The 20,176-nt window shown below is 34.1% G+C and overlaps 1 pseudogene; it reads left to right on the forward strand.

Annotated features, from left to right (window-relative positions):
• The window catches only part of LOC137768422 (platelet glycoprotein 4-like), a 34,970-nt pseudogene extending 16,804 nt beyond the window's left edge, over positions 1–18,166 (forward strand).
• The last annotated feature ends 2,010 nt before the right edge of the window (positions 18,167–20,176 follow it).

A 20,176-nucleotide genomic window follows, 5' to 3' on the forward strand; every position in this document is an offset into this window, starting at 1 on the left:
CTTTTGGACTTCCCTCCCATTTAGGTTACCACAGTGCATTAGGAAGAGTTCCTTGTGCTATACAGTAAGTTCCTATCAGTTGTCTATTTTATACATAGTATCAATAATGTATACGTGTCAATCCCAGTCTCCCATCTTGTCCATTATCCCCACCACAACCATCCCAAGCCTGGGTTTATTCCTGTTCTGTGTTTTCCCACGGAATGTGTGTAACCCACTATAATAACACGTATTCCTTCTCCTCTGCTATGCACATCTAAGATTCCTCTTCTCAACTTTGCTAGAGGCTCAGCATTGGCCTACTGATCATTTTAACCTACTTGTTTAGCCTAATTTCTGACATAGTCTATGCACTCAAAGATTATTTGTTGCATGAATGAACAGCATTTGAGACTTAATGTTCACTTGCAACAATTATTTTGAATTTTATTTACTTTTGTTTTTCAGAGTTTGTTATCTAGCCAAGGAAAATATAACCTGGGACTCTGAGACCCACACAGTCTCTTTCCTGCAGCCCAATGGTACCATCTTTGAACTCTCACTATCAGTTGGAACCGAGAATGACAGTTTCACTGTTCTCAATCGGCTGTAGCAGTGAGTAGACAAAGAGCAAAATTATTGGTTTTGAAATCTCTAGAATCCACTGTAATTAATCTCATGATTAGAACTATCATTAGATATTATTTATTTTGTCATTTTTATGAAAATGTGTTCTTATGGCATTATTTTGAATTATGGCCCTTTGGGAAGATGACAAAATCATGTAATAATCAACTGAATTAGAAGACCACTTAAAGTGTATCATTTTAAAAAGTAGGATTTAACTTTGAAAGTCTCCAGAGAAATGTAATCATTCAGAGATGAAGAAACAAAAACAATACACTTTTAGTCCTGGCAAGATTTGGCAGTCATTTTAAAGATATAGTTGACAACTCTTTTATTAAGCTTAATTCTAGTATTTTCCATTTACTTGTTAAAAATCTGATACTGCAATTGGTGTCTTAAACCGTGATTTCTTTTTTGGAGACTGCACCCCATCTCTATCCAAATGTATTTATCCAAGGAGTACTCAATTTACTTATCAAAAGATCAAGCTCTTCTATGTTTCAAAAGAGAACTTTGAAAGAACTATTGTGGGGCTATAAGGATCCATTCTTGAACTCGATTCCACACCCTATTACTACTACAGTTGGTGTGTTTTATCCTGTGAGTACCAAATATGAATGTCGATATTGTTAGACTTTAACTGGATAAATATGATGGCATTGGCAATTCATAATTTTATTATTTAGTGTGTATTTCTGATCAGGGAATACATATTCTAATTACTTAAAAGTCTCTCTCTCACATGAATTCAGCTATCCTAGTCGGGAAAATTTACGTATCTGAATTTAACAATTAAAATTAAGAAGCTGACATTTAATCAAGTTTCCATTCTTTGACAAATACATAAATTGTCTAAAATTAGATTGTAAGCTGGTAAGGCTTTGAATACAGTTTTGGCTTTGATTTCCTATCTATAAATAATCAAGCTTAATGCCATATTTTTGTGTTAAATATATTTATCATATCATTCCTCCTTCTCTAGACCTCTTACAAATTTGTTTTAATGTAAACTTAAAAGTTACCCAAAATTTACATGAGAATGATAACTCAGCAATGTCATATGTTCATAAAATTAGTTGATATGAACTCCTAGTAATCTACAAATGTCATGAAATGGCAGGAAATTTTAAAAAATGTGAACTTGGTGATGTATTTAGTTATAGCTTAACATTTTGAGTCACGAATAGAACAAGATGACAATTGAACTGAAAAATTGAATATGATTTCACTTGGCACTATATGAGATATTAGTTATATTTTCCAATTCATTGTTGTTATTCTATTTTAGATGGTTTTTAGGATTGTAAACTTATATATCAATTAAATATAAGTATAGAAAGCCTTGAGGAATAATGAATTCAGTTACTATTATTTAACTCAAATACTCTTCTTTCCTTGGCTAATTCTGTTTTTAATTCTATGTACCTAATCTTTAGTAACCACTTATTAGAGATCATAACATTGAGAAAACTTCTAGAAATCTGTCATTGTTCTCATAGGTTTTGGTCACTATTCCCTCACCTCAATATAATAGGAGTAGTGATCACAATGGCCTTTCTGGCTTAATTACGACAAAGAGTGCTGGAGTTCGATCACGTCAGATTCTGATATTTGTTTTCTTCCTTTGTCTCAGCATCTACAGCTATTTCTAGGCACCTTTAACATTCTGTCTTTTTAAAATGTGAAAGACCAATAATTTAAAAACTTCATTGCATATATATTTCAAATCACATAAAATAATTATGAACAACCAGTGTTTGAGAAATGCAAAAGTGAGTTAATTACATATTTTATAACTTGGAAAATATGGCTTGTTCTAGAAGTAATTTTTTCTTGTACATATCTTTTCAGACCACAATACTTCAGATGGAGTTTATAAAGTTTTCAATGGAAAAGATGACATAAGCAAAGTTGCCATAATTGACACATTTAAAGGCAAAAAGTAAGTATTCACACAAGGTGTGTGTGTGTCACTAGGATACTCTAAGTCAGGCAAGAAACTTATTTAACAACTGGTAAGGCACAGGCACCAACCTATGGAACAGACCTGCCTGTATCTCAGCCCTAGAAACTCCCGTTCTGCCAGGCGTTAACCCTTTAGCTGTGACGACTGGTCACACTAGTGCATAGGTGCTGAGTATCAGCCCCACTTGAGGGTTGACCTTTATGCACAGGGTCTCTCACATAAAGAAATCTAAAGGGACTACTTCCGTCTCTGCTGCATAACCAGCGTTATTGTGCACTCATACAATTACATAACTGCAGATGAAAAGGAAGAAAGTCAATATGTCAACTTATCATCCAGCAGGTAGGAAAATACATCTTACTGTTGTTTTATTTCTTTACTGAGCATGAAATATAAAAATTGTTCATTCCAGGGACATGACTAAATATGTCTATAAAGATAGAAGCTTAATGAATCTATGCCAATGTTTTCATGACTTTCCCCTTCAAAATTTTCTTGAAATAATTTTATATATTGATAACTCAGCTTTTTAAAGCTTTATCAATATGAAAATGGAATTACTATTTCCTGCTCTAACACTGACATATTAAACTTGATAAAGAGCACGCCTCCTGTGAAGTAGCAGTAGAATGAGATACATTCATATAGCCATGATTTCCTACTTTTCCCTAGCTCCTGACTGTTTATCTGGAGAAACCTAATTCATATGTCTAAAATAGGAAGAACCCCAATAAATATCAAGGAAAAAGCCTTTTCTCCTCAAAGTTAAAATGAGTTTTACATCAGTGATTTCCTGATGAAGAATAAAGTAATCAAAATCAAAAGAGATGAAATCTTTTTATTAATTAAGTAACCATTACCTCACGTTGAGTTCCTATCTAAAATTTGCATAAAACAGTTAAATACTCACTCATGTAATCCTTTTTCTTCTACAGAGTCCATAGTCACATATTTTTTATAGAAAATTCTAATGGAGGAAAACAAACACTTCTAAATGCTCATTTTAGGGGATATCACATATGTGTTTGTATACTGAGGAAGGTGAGCATTTCTTCCATTTCAATATTACAGAGAGGTTTTGAGGAGAGTTACTATATGCTCCTAATTGGAGTCAGAATTTCACATGAGTTTAAGATTATGATAAGGTTAATTTAACTGACCACGGCAAGACTGAACATGATTAATAGCTTATTTTGTTTAAAAAAGAAGCAACATCTTGCCTTGACATCTTACTGGATGGTACGCTAGGAGTTTGAAAAACCTGCTTTCCATCATCAAAAAGTGGCAAACTATCTCTACTGTTATATGTATATATATCAGGAAACAATACAAACATCTTAAATAGATACCAGAGTATAAATTAATAAACTTTGTCCTACTTTAATGCCAGTTCATGCAAGAGTTAAAAGAGGGGAAAAGTATAAATTGATTATCTGCATGTTTCCAATCGCTATTGATCAAATATCTGCTTCTTTCTGTCCTCCTCCACACTCCCCTCTTCTCCCTCATACTGAGTTTGCATCAGTTATCCACTTAATATTTTCCTCCTATTCAGTTCAACACTCAACATACTATGATACAATCCACTTCTCCCATTGCAACAAAAAAAAAACTTAACCCTAAGTAGAGATCTAAATTTCTGATAAATATTTCTCAAAATTTTTTTGAAGAACTCTGGCTGCTCCAAATTGTTTCTAACTAACAACATTTGGCAGTTTTTTATTTTATAATTTGGCCACTTAATGGTAACAGGCACTTCATTTATCTCAACAAGATGAAAACTTCAAACAAAACATAGACCAAATGATTTAGAATATTTCTTAAACTTAGCATTTGTCACATCTAGTCTAATCAATATTTATTATTTTAGCAGAAGTACTGAATCATAATAGACAAAGTAATGTGAGATGGTGTTCTTGGAATGAGAATGTTCATTTCCTTTTCTTTTTTTTTGTATTCCTAAGGCATGTCTCTTAGTGGGCAAGCTATTTTTACATCATTAGTGGTACAGGTAAGGGCATTTGTTTTGTGGTAATAATCAGTGAAATCACCTCCTTTCTCCCACAAATCCACCATCGTACCTGCAATGTTCTGGAGGGGTATGCATTTACCTGTCTTTATATCCCTACAGCATAATTCAGAATCTCTGTTCTTATACAGGCTTAGTAAATGTCTGTCTAATGTGACTGAATTTCTCAAGATTCACCACTGAGGATAAACCTTTACTGCATTCCTAGGGAAATGTTTGCTTTGTAAAAACTTTACTTAATTAACTGCCTTCCTGGCCACAGAAGTCAGGGGTTAGAAAAACTTAGAGTAGTAGTTACTGTTCACATGTTTTGTATATACTGTGTAGATAATAATTTAAAACTGAAAGAATTTAAAAATCAATATAATTACAAAAGGTAAAACATACATCCAAGGGGAGGTTTCAATATGAAGTAGAATCAGTGAACTTGCAAGTAGAGCCATCTATTTTGAATAAGATGATCAGAATTACAGAGAAAAGAACAACAGAAGCAACAAAAACAAGGTTACATATGTACTAACCAATGTACTAACCATGAAAAATGTATGCACAAATGAACATTCTGAATTAGAGTTGGGAAGAAAGAAGGTGCTATGAACTTAGATTTAAAGTATAGTTAGATCCAACTTATTATTCTCCTTGAAGAAAAGCAAAGTACACATATGCCTATTAGTTTAAGAATTAAGGTTTAAAAAGCAAGGGGAATCAAGATGAGGTAATTAAAATCAGAGGTGAGTTTCAGCTACTAAGAAATATCAATAGAAGCAGAGCATAATGTTTACAAAGCTGGTGAGGCAATACTTTATAGGAAAGTATATAATGAAGATAAAAAATATTAAAACAAAGTTATGTTAAAGGTAGGGAATAAAAAGGAAACACAGGGAATGTTCATTTTCACAAAGGTATTGGTGAATTTTGCATGTTTAATTTTGTTAACACTCTTTTAGAAAAAAAAAAAAAAAAACCAGCAAAACCACTGTTGAGTTTGATTTGTAGAGCTTTGAGCCATGGGGATGGGTGAAGAAATTCCTTTCCAAGTGATGCATTTCTGTGAATAAACTGTCAGGTGTCCCAATACCACTAACTTTAGTAATTTCCTAAGAATAAACATCAATCTTTTGATACAGAGAGAAATATACTGTGCTTCTTTTAAATAGTATTCTTTATGAGTTTAAAAAATGTATTTAAAAACTTTGTCCAAAACTAAGAAGTAGTGAAGTTTTAAAACAGGAATTGGAGGATTCATTAATGACCATAATATAAATACATGAGCAACAGGCATGAAGTTAAAAGTATCTAAGAGGAAAATAGAAGTAAAACAAACTAGGAGTGGAGGTAGTTTGGACAGGCCAGGGACTCAGACAAAATCTGTGTGAGAGAGACTGTTGGTTATGGCACTAGGAAAAGAGACTGATGAAATGGAAGAATTCCAACATTTTTATTATGATTTAGAAGTACTTCCTATACCTTCTTCAATAAGCTTAAAGAGACATAAAATGAAAATATTGATTTACATTTGAATGTATTTAAAAAAAAAAAAAGAGTCCTGTTAGTATCCACTATCTTAGGGTCATGACCCATGGTAATTTATGATGTCATTATGACATAATCTTTGATGATATTTCAGATGATTTTTAAGGCTTTTCGATGTATGATTTTCCTTTAATGGCTAAGATGTTGGGAAGGCAGCTGTAGACAATGCCCATTTAAGGACCTATCTTGGGAGTTTAAGTTAACCTTCAGTATCCTATTATCTCAATGTCAGGATCAAGTTCACTGTGATATTCTGTTATATTTCACTTAACACAAGAGTATAAGTGAAATGTAAGAAGATTCCAAGGTTGGTGCAGTTACAAGAAAAAGAGTGTGGTATTCATAACTAAAGGATGGGTCTTACTGTTTTGAACAAACACATTCAGTGGTGGCTCATTTTACTGATATTCATTTGTGGAGTAAATGGAGGAATTATCTAGTTATTTCTTCTTATATCCAGTGTGTGCCATGGATCTTAACAATTGTAGAGGTTCAATAAACTCAACAAATGCCTTTTTTATTTTGATGTATACATTTTCAAACTATTTGCATGAAATTCTGTTTAGTGAGAGAACTTCAATAAATGATTTAAAAACATTAATCAGCCATAAGGTTAGGTGAATGAATCACAATCGAAAGTAAGAACAACATTTACCAAAAGAACTTGTAAAGGAAACTCAAGGTAAGGAAATCGCCACTCTAGTGATTGGGTAGAAAAACACAATCACAGTTTTAACAACATGTGATTTTGCCATTTTTTTTTTAAACTTTCATTTATTTTTAAGGAGTGGGAAAATTTAATACAAAATTGAATACCATTGAATATGTACAGTATACAGACTTGCTGAATATGGTAGCAGCTAGTAACCTGTCACTATTAAGCACCTGAAATGTGACTAGTACAAACTGAAATGTGTTATAAGTATAAAGATCTTTAGATTTTGTTAATTTTTATATTGATTATATGTTAAAATGATATTATTTTGGATATACTGGGTTAAATAAAATATAACTGATATTTTTATCAGTTTTAAATGTGGCTACTGGAGGATTTAAAAATTACATGTATACAAATTCCTGGACTGATTGGCTGGTAAGATTGCAGGATAGAAGGACGTGAGCTCACCCCTTCTTTCAAAAACACCCAAATCACAACTAACTGCTGAACAACCATCAACCAAAAAAAAAAAAAACAAAACACTAGAAACTTCCAAAAAAGATACCCTACATCCACAGACAAAGAAGAAGCCACAACAAGATGGTAGGAGGGGCACAACTGCTATAAAACTGAATCCCATACCTGCCAGGTGGGCAACCCACAAACTGGACAATAATAATACCAGAGAAGTTCTCCCTCAGGATTGAAAGTCCTGAGCCCCACACCAGGCTTCCCAGCCTGGGGGTCTGGCAAAGGGAGGAGGAGCCCCCAGAGAATCTGGCTTTGAAGGGCCACGGTGTTTGATTGCAGGAATTCCACAGCACTGGGGGAAACAGAAGCTCCACTCTTGGAGGGCACACACAAGGTCCCAGGCACACCAGGACCCACAGAAAAAAGCAGTGACATCATACGACTCTGGGCCAGACCTACCTGTTAGTATTGGAGGGCCTCCTGCTGAGGTGGGGGGCAGCTGTGGCTCATGGTGGAAACAAAGACACTGGCAGTGACAATTCTGGTGAGTACTCATTGGCATGAGCCCTCCTGGAGGCCGCCATTTCCTCCCCAAGACCTAACCTGACCCAACAGCCTGTAAGCTCCAGTGCTGGGACGCCTCAGGCAAAACAATGAAGAAGGTGGGAACACAGCCACACCCATCAGCAGACAGGCTGCTTAACGTCTTCATGAGCATGGCCCTGCCCACCAGAGGGCCAAAACCCAGCTCAACCCACCAGTGGGCAGGAACAAGACCTTTCCACCAGGAAGCCTGCATAAGCCTCTTAGACAGCCTCATCCACCAAGGGGCAGAGAGCAGAAGCAAGAAGAACTACAATCCTGCATCCTGCAGAATGGAAATTGCAATCACAGAAAATTAGACAAATGAAATGGCAGAGAAGTATGTCCCAGATGAAGGGACAAGATAAAATCCCAGAAGAACAACTAAGTGAAATGGAGATAGGCAATCTACCCAAAAAAGAATTCAGAGTAGTGACGGTGAACATGATCCAATATCTTGGCAAAAGAATTGAGGCACAGATCAAGAAGATGCAAGAAATGTTTAACAAAGAACTAGAAGAACTAAAGAACAAACAAACAGAGATGAACAATACAATAACTGAAATGAAAAATACACTAGAAGGGGGCTTCCCTGGTGGCGCAGTGGTTGAGAATCTGCCTGCCTATGCAGGGGACACGGGTTCGAGCCCTGGTCTGGGAGGATCCCACATGCCATGGACCAACTAGGCCCGTGAGCCACAACTGCTGAGCCTGCGCATCTGGAGCCTGTGCTCTGCAACAAGAGAGGCCGTGATAGTGAGAGACCCATGCACCATGATGAAGAGTGGCCCCCGCTGGCCGCAACTAGAGAAAGCCCTCACACAGAAATGAAGACCCAACACAGCCAAAAATAAATGAATAAATTAATTTAAAAAAAAATACACTAGAAGGAATGAATAGCAGAGTAACTGAGGGAGAAGAACGGATAAGTGAGCTGGAAGACAGAATGGTGGAAATCACTGCTGCAGAACAGAATAAAGAAAAAAGAATGAAAAGAAATGAAGACAGTCTAAGAGACCTCTGAGACAACATTAAACACACCAACGTCCACACTATAGTAGTCTCAGAAGGAGAAGAGAGAGAGAAAGAACCCAAAAAATTACTGGATGAGATAATAGCTGGAAACTTCCCTAACATAGGAAAGGAAACAGTCACCCAAGTACAGGAAGCACAGAGTCCCAGGCAGGATAAACCCAAGGAGGAACATGCTGAGACACATAGTAATCAAACTGACAAAAATTAAAGACAAAGAAAAAATATTAAAAGCAACAAGGGGAAAACAACACATAACATACAAGGTAACTCCCATAAGATTATCAGCTGATTTCTCAGCAGAAACTGATTCAGCTGATTTCTCTGCAGGCCAGAAAGGAGTGGCATGACATATTTAAAGTGATAAAAGGGAAGAACCTACAACCAAGAATACTCCACCCAACAAGGCTCACATTGAGATGCAAGAGAGAAATCAAAAGCTTTACAGACAAGCAAAAGCTAAGAGAATTCAGCATCACCAGACCAGCTTTGCAACAAATGCTAAAGGAACTTCTCTAAGCAGAATAGAAAAGGCCACTACTAGAAACAAGAAATAAATATAGAAAAGCTCACTAAAAAAGGCAAACATAAAGTCAAGGTAGGAAATCATCTGCACACAAATATGATATCAAAACCAGCAATTGTGAGAAGAGGAGAGCACAAATGCAGGATATGGGAAATGCATTTGAAATTAAAAGACTAGTAACTTAAAACAACCTTGTTTATATATAGACTGCTATATCAAATCCTCACAGTAATCGCAAACCAAAAATCTACAATGGATACACACACATAAAAGAAAAAGGAATCCAACACAACACTAAAGTTAGCCATCAAATCACAAGAAAAGAGAACAAAAGAGGAAGGAAGAAAAAGACCTACAAAAACGAATCCAAAACAATTTAAAAAATGGCAATAGGAACATAGATATCGATAATTACCTTAAATGTAAATGGATTAAATGCTCCAACCAAAAGACATAGACTGGCTGAATGGATACAAAAACAAGAATTGTATATGTGCTGTCTACAAGAAACCCATTTCAGATCTAGGGACACATACAGACTGAAAAGAGAGGATGGAAAAGGATATTCCATGCAAATGGAAATCAAAAGAAAGGTGGAGAAGCAATACTCATATCAGACAAAATAGACGTTAAAGACTGTTACAAAAGACAAGGAAGGACACTACATAATGATCAAGGGATCAATCCAAGAAGATATAACAATTGTAAATATCTATGCACACAAAATGGGAGCACCCTAATATATAAGGCAAATACTAACAGCCATAAAAGGAGAAATCGACAGTAACACAGTAATAGTGGGGGACTTTAATACCCCACGTTCATCAATGGACAGATCATCCAGACAGAAGACCAAAGGAAACACAGACTTTAAAACACAAATTAGACCAGATGGACTTAATTGATATTTAGAGAGCATTCCATCCAAAAGCAGCAGAATATACTGTTCCAAGTGCACATGGAACATTTTCCAGGATTGATCACACATTGGGCCACAAAATGAGCCTCGGTAAATTTAAGAAAACTGATACCATATCAAACATCTTTTCCAACCACAATGCTAGGAGATTAGAAATCAACTATAATAAAAAAAAAACTGTAAAAAAACACAGTTTGAGGCTAAACAACGTGTTACTAAACAACCAATGGATCACTGAAGAAATCAAAGAGGAAATTAAAAAATACCTAGAGACAAATGAAAATGAAAACCTGACAATCCAAAACCTATGGGATGCAGCAAAAGCAGTTCTAAGAGGGAAGTTTATAGCAATACAATCTTACCTCAGGAAACAAGAAAAATCTCAAATAAACAACCTAACCTTACACCTAAAGCAGTTGGAGAAAGAAGAATAAACAAAACCTGAAGTTAGTAGAAGGAAAGAAATCATAAAAATCAGAGCAGAAATAAATGAAATAGAAATGAAGAAAACGATAGAAAAGATCAATAAAACTATAAGTTGGTTCTTTGAAAAAGTAAACAAAATTGATAAACCTTTAGCCAGACTCATAAAGTAAAAAAAGGGAGAGGGCTCAAATCAATAAAATTAGAAGTGAAAAAGGAGAGAAGTTACAACAAACACCACAGAAATACAAAGAATTATAAGAGACAACTACAAGCAAATATATGTCACTAATTGGACAACCTGGAAGAAATGGACAAATTCTTAGAAGGGTACAGTCTCCCAAGACTGAACCAAAAAGAAATAGAAAATATGAAAAGACCAATCACAAGTACTGAAATTGAAACTGTGATTAAAAACTCCCAACAAACAAAAGTCCGGGATCAGATGACTTCACAGGCAAATTCTATCAAACATTTAGAGAAGAGTTAACACCTCTCCTTCTCAAACTATTCAAAAAGTTGCAGAGGAAGGAATACTCCCAAACTCATTCTATGAGGATACCATCACCCTGATACTAAAACCAGACAAAGACACCACAAAAAAAGAAAATTACAGACCAATATCACTGATGAACATAGACACAAAATTCCTAAACAAAACACAAGCAAACCAAATCCAACAATACATTAAAAGGACAACACAGCATGCTAAAGTGGGAGTTATCCCAGGGATGCAAGGATTTTTCAATATCCGCAAATCAATCTGTGTGATATACCATGTTAACAAATGGAAGAATAAAAGCCATATGATCATCTCAACAGATGCAGAAAAAGCTTTTGACAAAATTCAACAACCATTTATGATAAAAACCTCTCCAGGAAGTGGCTATAGAGGTAACCTATCTGAACATAATAAAGGCTATATATGACAAAAATACAGTTAACATCATACTCAATGGTGAAAAGATAAAAGCATTTCCTCTAAGATCAAGAACAAGACAAGGATGTCCACTCTTGCCACTATTATTCAACATAGTTGTGGAAGTCCTAGTCATGGCAATCAGAGAAGAAAAAGAAATAAAAGGAACCCAAATTGGAAAAGAAGAAGTAAAACTGTCACTGTTTGCAGATGACATGACACTACACATAAAAAATCCTAAAGATGCTACCAGAAAACTACTAGAGCTCATCAATGAATCTGGTAAAGTTGCAAGATACAAAATTAATACACAGAAATCTCTTGCATTTCTATACACTAACAAGGAAAGATCAGAAAGAGAATTAAGGAAACAACGCCATTTACCACTGCATCAAAAAGAATAAAATACCTAGGAATAAACCCACTGAAGGAGACAAAAGACCTATACTCTGAAACTATAAGATGCTGATGAAAGAAACTGAAGATGACACAAACCGATGGAAAGATATACCATGTTCTTGTATTCAAAGAACAAATATTGTCAAAATGACTATACTACATAAGGCAATCTACAGATTCAATGCAATCCCTATCAAATTACCAATGGCATTTTTCACAGAACTAGAACAAAAATTTCAAAATGTGTATGGAGACACAGAAGACCCTGAGTAGCCAAAGAAATCTTGAGAAAGAAAAACGAAGCTGGAGGATCAGGCTCCCTGACTTCAGGCTATACTACAAAGCTACAGTCATCAAAACAGTATGGTACTGGCACAAAAACAGAAATATTGATCAGTGGAACAGGCTAAAAAGCCCAGAAATAAACCCACACACCTGTGGTCAATTAATCTACGACAAAGGAAGCAAGACTGTACAATGGAGAAAAGACAGTATCTTCAATAAATAGTGCTGGGAAAACTGAACAGCTACATGTTAAAAAAAAAATGAAATTAGAGCATCCTTTAACACCATAGACAAAAATAAACTCAAAATGGATTAAAGACCTAAATGTAAGACTGGATACTATAAAACTCTCAGAGGAAAACATAGGCAGAACACTCTCTGATGTAAATTACAGCAATATCTTTTCTGAGCCATCTCCTACAGTAATGGAAATAACAAGACAAATCCTAACTGAACTCAGAAGCTTTTGCACAGCAAAGTAAACCACAAACAAAATGAAAAGACACCTCACAGAATGGGAGAAGATATTTGCAAACAATGCAACCAACAAGGGATTCATGTCCAAAATCTTCAACAGCTCATGCAGCTCAAAAAAACAAACAACCCAATCAAAAATTGGGCAGAAGATCTAAATAGACATTTCTCCAAAGAAGACGTACAGATGGCCAAGAGGCACATCAAAAGATGCTCAACATCGCCAATTATTAGAGAAATGCAAATCAAAACTACAATGAGATATCACCTCACACTGATAAGAATGGCCATCATCAAAATATCCACAAATAAAGCCTGGGGAAGTTGTGGAGAAAAGGAAATCTTCCTACACTCTTTGTTGGAATGTAAACTGGTACAGCCACAATGGAGAACAGTATGGAGGTTCCTTAAGAAACTAAAAATAAAGCCACCATAGGGTCCCGCAATCCCACTCCTGGGCATATATCCGGAGAAAAACGTGGTTCGAAAGGATACATGAACCCCAATGTTCATTGCAGCACTGTTGACAATAGCCAAGACATGGAAGCAACCTAAATGTCCATGGACAGATGAATGGATAAAGAAGATGTGGCACATATATACAATGGAATATTACTCGGCCATTAGAAAGTATGAAATAATGACATTTGCAGCAACATGGATGGACTTGGAGATTATCATACTAAGTGAAGTAAGTCAGACAGATAAAGACAAATACCATGTGATATTGCTTATATGTAGAATCTAAAAAAAATGATACAAATGAACTTATTTACGAAACAGAAACAGACTCACAGCTTAGACAACAAATTTAGGGGTTATGGTGGACACGTAGTAAACGATGGAGCGTAGGAGACATACAATAAACACCCACGTGCGCGCACCCCAGCAAGTGAGCAGCCTTTCTCTCCAGGATTAAGCTTTGGAAGATTGAAACTTTATGTTTATTTCATTTAAGCTGGGCACAAATAAAAGATTTGAGGGAGTCATATAAATATTTAGTCCATAGAGGAAACTAACTGAGAAAAGTCTTCAATATAAATACTCTCTGGTAGTTCATAAGCAAAAAATAATCTCAGGAGCTTTTGAAAACAAAGACAAGAATAGCTCATACTCAAGTACTGAGTTCTGCTACGCCTTAAAATTTCCCAAGATTTTTTTCCCTAAGATTTAAGTCTGAATTCTAACAAGATTATATCTAATTTTTGTAAGTTAAAGCAATAATATAAATTTAAAACTAGGAAAAAATGGATCTCCAGAATGAAGTTCAGTTTCCCAGAATGAAGCTCTTTCTTATCTGTGTTTAGGTCATTCTATATGCTGTGTTTGAAGCCAAAATTGATCTGATAGGAATCCCTGTGAATAGATTCATTTTTCCATCCAGAACTTTTGCATCTCCACTTCAAAATCCAGACAACCATTGTTTCTGCACAGAAAAAATTACCTCCAAAAACTGTACCTTATATGGTGGCCTAGATGTTAGCAAATGCAAAGAAGGTGAGTACAAGTTCTCAGTGTCACTATCCATGGCATAATTTGCATTATTCTTTAAAATGTAAACTTTACCCGGGATTCCTTTCCGTCAGAAATTTAAAGTGAGAAAGCAATAAGGGCAGAAAGTTAGGGTGATGGCAGGGTATTTTTGTTCTGATTTTTGTACCACTTTCAAGCTCCCAGTTGTTTCAGTGTTGCAAAACTTATAGGTAAAACCATACTGATATTTCCCTGTGCTACTTTGGATAATATAACTTTAGGTCCTTCACGCATTTTTTAATTGGATTATTTATGTTTTTGAGTTGTGTGAATCCCTTGTATATTTTGGATGTTAATCACTAATGGGATATGTGGTTTGCAAATATTTTCTCCCATCCCATAGGTAGCCTTTTCATTTTTGATGGTTTTCTTTGCTGTGCAGAATCCCTGTGCTCCTTTTAGATTTAGGGTAAAATGAAAATAGTTCCCAGAATACTTTGAGCATCCCAACTTATCCAGCTGACATTTTTCTAACTTTTTCTACCCTAGAAAATGGTAAATAAAAATAAGTATATTTCAGGATGTCTCTGAAACAAGAATTGGCTCAAACATGAAATTTGGAGTCTATCTTATTTTGCTCACCTACTTCATGTTGGAGTTAGTGTGACTAAAGAGAGGAAAACCTCTTGAATAAATTCTCAGTCCATAGACATATTACTGCCTGAAATATGAAGGTATATGGTTGTAACTTTGTGTTCAACAGCTAAGCTTTACATATTTAAAATAAACACCTAAGCGATGAACAACAGACATCAATTGACTGGTTACTAGGAGAAGTTTATATTTTATTTTTGTTCAAAAGTGATTAGATGTTATAATCTTCCCTTACCCTGGCCCTCTAATTAGTATTCAAAGCCAAATTTGCATTTCTTTTTTAACTTAAAAAGCTTTATTTTCAAGGAAATCTTTTCTTAGAGGTATGCGTAATGAGGAAAATGATTTATCCCCATTGTCTGTTAAAACTTGTTTTCAGGAAAACCCGTGTACATTTCACTTCTCCATTTTCTACATGCAAGTCCTGAAATTACAGAACCTTTTGAAGGCTTAAATCCAAATGAAGAAGAACATAGTACGTACTTAGATGCTGAACCTGTAAGCAACTACATTATTGATCTGATTGGTTTAATATTGTTTTCTAAAAATGAAGGAAAAATTAAATTATCTTCATTTTCTCAATCACATTTATTGATCATATTTATTACATCATAATCTTGATAAATTACTTACTTTTATCTCAATGAAAATTACGTTGATCTCTTCCTATTGTTGCTTATGAAATGTCACAGTAATTCTATTTTAGTTTTTTAGCATGTGGAATTTTATAGACCTTTTAAATTGTTCACAGGTCAGGGGAAGCAATTATGGACTGATTCTAATTGGTTTAAAACAATTTGGTATAAATTACAATTTTATGCTCATTTTATACTTAACTGCAAGCATTGCTTATATGAAGTGACACTGTAGATTACAAAGGATTAAAAGAGATGTTATGGGTATATGTGTATTTGACGCAAGATCTATTATACTTAGCGTCAGGAAAAATCTATTCAATTTCCTATAGTGTAACAGTTTCACCTTTTAATTTATTTTAATATTCTCCTTTTCAAAATTTAAACGACATGCCAGAATTTTAGCAGGCATGTTTCAGTTTAAATAATGATAGAAGTAGTATTATAATTATACTGATGATACACGGGTTCTGGCTGATATATAGTTGAACATGCATAGTTCAGGATCTAAACTGACTATATGAGTTCTAGGTAACAGTATTGTTGTTGTTGTTGTTCATCCTCCAAAACCAGCTCAGACAAATATCACAAATCTAACTAAAGCTTAGACACGAGGCTGGGAAAAGGAATTGTGTGTGTGCATGTATACGCATATGCGTATACATCTGTATATGCACAGGCATATACACATAAAATTTAATTATGGAGAGTTATGTATGTGATATTTAATATGTTCAATTAATTATTTAATAAATTTCATAAGTTTCAAGTAATACAGTTTCACCTTAGGTTCTACATAACAGTAAAAATAAATTTTGGATTTATAAAAGACTTTTTTTAAAGGAAGTTGGTAATTATTTTAGTTTGTTCTCTTTTTAGATATCTGGATTTACTTTATGATTTGCAAAACAGCTGCAGATCAATATACTGGTTAAGCCAGCAAGAAAAATTGAGTGAGTCTCTTGAACAAGCTTCATTATGATTTTTAGTATTTTCCTGTAAGAATATATCTATGAAAGGAAGGGGAAAGAATATAAAATTTCAACTTCTCTTTGGCTTAATGTCATTAAATAATTATTAAATGCTTGTAACTTTCATTTGTAATTTAGAATTGTATATATTTTGTATTGAAATGGTATTTACACATACTTTGGAATGAGTATATGGTGGCATTGCTCATTTTGCTAGCTGTCCAAATATTTCCATGACAATAATTTCTAGAATTCATATTTTAGTTTCCTAGGCATAATTTGTTGAAAGGGAAAATATATGCTTAGAAAAAGTTAATCTAATTAGAAATCTGTATTAGAAAGATTTATAAGAGTGAAAGATGTCTGAGAAACAGCCATATTAAAATTTAAATGATTCATTACAGGGGACAAAAATTAGTTGCAAGAGCAACTAATTTCTGAACATTCATTTACACTAGCAATTACTAACATTTCTGTTATATATGTGTAATGTATTAGTATAAATTTTCATAATTATTTTCAATGTATATAACAGAGCATTAAGGGGTCTGAAGCAGAACTATATGATGCCTATGCCTTGGCTTAATGAGGTTAGTATTTGTTAATCTATTAGTCACCAAAAACAGTAAACTTCTTTGTATATAGAAAAAGCTTTTGATGTTTGAAAATTGAATAAGTATGTATAGTATTTGAAGTTGTATGAGTTTCCATTACCCATATGGACAAGTTTATATATTATTAATTACATAATTAATTATTTTGAGAGAACCAAGCCACACAGAAATGTCAGGATTATGTCAGATTTCAGTGCTTTTATTTTAGAAAGACAAAGTACTTCCTATCATTTAAGATTATTTCCATAATGCATCTATTTAACACTATTTCTTATCATACTGCCTGTGATGGGAAAGAGTCAGGCAAACGTGAAACTCCAAATAACTCAATGTGAATTTTGAACTGCTAATAAAAGCCAACCAAGCTTGTAAAGACCAGGTCTGAGTAGGTATAGGCAGTTTATCTATTACCTGACAAGATATTTTTAGTGTGAATCATGGAACTGATTAACCACAGAATTAGGAAACGCATTTCATAAGCCTTTAGAGGAAGGAAACTGTTGACCTTTGCCATTTCCCTCTGTCACTAGGAAACATCCTTTGGAAAACTGGAAAATATTTCTGTAAGACCATTGTATTGATCAGTGAAGCCAGTGTATTGAAAACTGCTATATAACATGTTTAAAGGGAAGAGGATTATAGTTCTCTCTCTAAATATTCCACCTTGGCATTTATTACCTTGTTTGACATGCAAAAGGACTTCCATTGGTTTGTCTTACAGATAAAGACGACTAAAATTTATGCAGTGTTTTGAAAAAAGACTGATACATAAGTGGAGGGTTTTGAGTATTTTGCTCCACTAAACTACCCAAATAACGCTAAAAATTATTAACTTGATTACAGACTGGCACCATTGGGTGATGAGAAGAGAGCAATGTTCATAAATCAAGTGACTGGAAAAATAAACCTCCCTGGTCTGGTAGAAATGGTCTTAATGAGTGCTGGTGTGATGTTTACTGCTTTAATGATTTCATACTGTGCACGCAGATCAAAGTAAAATAAGTAAGTATATAACAAAAATTACATACAGCTTCAATAACATTAGTTTATATATTACCTGTTTTCATTTTATCAAAAAGAGGTTTTAAATTAGGCTGCAAATATTTCTGAACATGTCTAGTCAACTAATGTTTTTAATACATCCTTGAAGTTTTGAGATGCTTTAATGTAAGTTAAAACATAAATGAAGGCTGAATGAGTAATAAGGCCTATTAATAACAAGCATATCACTATATTACATGTTTATTCTGGGAGGAATGGGCTAAAATATGAAATTGTCACCCTTGAAAAGTTAGAATGTTGCACAAAAGCTATATATGTGCTAACTTTTCATTTCTTGATTATTTCTAGCTAATTATTTTAGAAATCACAAACAATTAATTTAATACGTCACTGACTAGGAAAGGTTATGTAAAAATGAAAATGGTAGATATTTCGGGAGATTGAAATTTACAAGAGAAAAGAAAATAAAAAGCAAAATTAAATAACCTAGAAATTAATGAGAAATAAAAACTCAGTAAATGATAGAGATAAAATAGGATAAATATGCTATTTTAAAATGAAGATAACATATTAATACAGAAACAGGATTTTAGCATATAGACATGCCATCCAAAATCACGGCGTGCACCCTATAGGTTTAATGTGGATGTCCTGATCAATGATTACAATTCATGAACTAAAACCGAATACAACAGTACAAGAAAATAGAATAAAAACAATGTTCAATGCAGGAAAATTGAATTACTCAGAGTTTACAGGAAAAAATCAGGTAAATGTGGACAGTAGGAGTTTTAGCAAAACTGTAGAGGCGGTTCAGGCCTCTGTGTTTTAGACATTACTGCCTGTGGCCCCTTGTACATAGAGGAATGACTGTCTGACCTTATCTCCCCTAAATGGAAGCCTTTCTTTAATAATCATACGTGGCATACGTATGGCCTGAGGGGAGTAATTTTCCACTTAACCATAGTTTCCATCCGCCCTCCCTTCCCTGGAACCTCAAAAAATATATACAATCAAAATAAAAGCAATATACTTAGTATGAAAATCACAACTTCAAAACAAGTCTTCTTACCCTACTTCCAATCAGATTGCTGACTGTAAGCTGTCTTATACAGAAGTTCTGGAGCTGCCACTGATAATTACTGAGCTTCTATTTTGCACCAAAATTATGCTATTTTACATGAGTTATCACAATTAATCCCTAATAAAATTTTATGTTTCCAATAGCCAGGGATTCATCAGCAACCATTCTATTTGAGACATTCCAGAAAATTTAAAATTTTAACAGTGCAAAACTGTCCATTTTCAAAATGTGAATCAAATCTAATATTAAAAAAATAAAGTGGAACATTTGGAACAATATTTGTGTGTATGTGAGACTGAGAGCTTGGGCTAGGAAGGCAACTCAATCTTTTGTTCTGGTGCTTTCTGCCTATATTTATTCACTAAAAAAAGAGACTGAACAATTCTGCCTACAATCCTTTGAACAGAATATTTTCAAAATGCTAATCTAATATATTCACATTATAATGAAGGAAATACTGCATCACCTTTAAGACCTGTCATTAGTCAATTAACAGGTAAGTTATGATTAAACAAAGTAATTCATACAACTGTTTATATAACAGAAAACATTATCCACTTAAAAGCCAAATTACAACAAAACCTTGTTCTAGTGGGAAAATATGTTTTTCAAAATGAAGTATTGTAATTGTAAAACTTTTCTGATACTATTCTCTACTAAAATTATATGATCTATTTCATCAGTGCTTAATGAGCTCTGAGTGTCCAATATCTTGGGTCTCTATGTGGCTAAATTAAGGTGAAAGATTGAAAACTTTCTAGAGTGTCTTTGTCAACAGGTATATTGACTTGGCTTAAGCATTTGACAGTTACCAGGAAAAGTTACTGCTCTTTACACATTTGATTTGTCTCTTTTTTTCTTTACACATAGAGAAGAACACTGTTCTCTGTAGATTACTTGATTTACTAGATTAAGAAGAAT

Source organism: Eschrichtius robustus, chromosome 8, assembly GCF_028021215.1.
Source record: "Eschrichtius robustus isolate mEscRob2 chromosome 8, mEscRob2.pri, whole genome shotgun sequence".
Classification (NCBI taxonomy): domain Eukaryota; kingdom Metazoa; phylum Chordata; class Mammalia; order Artiodactyla; family Eschrichtiidae; genus Eschrichtius; species Eschrichtius robustus.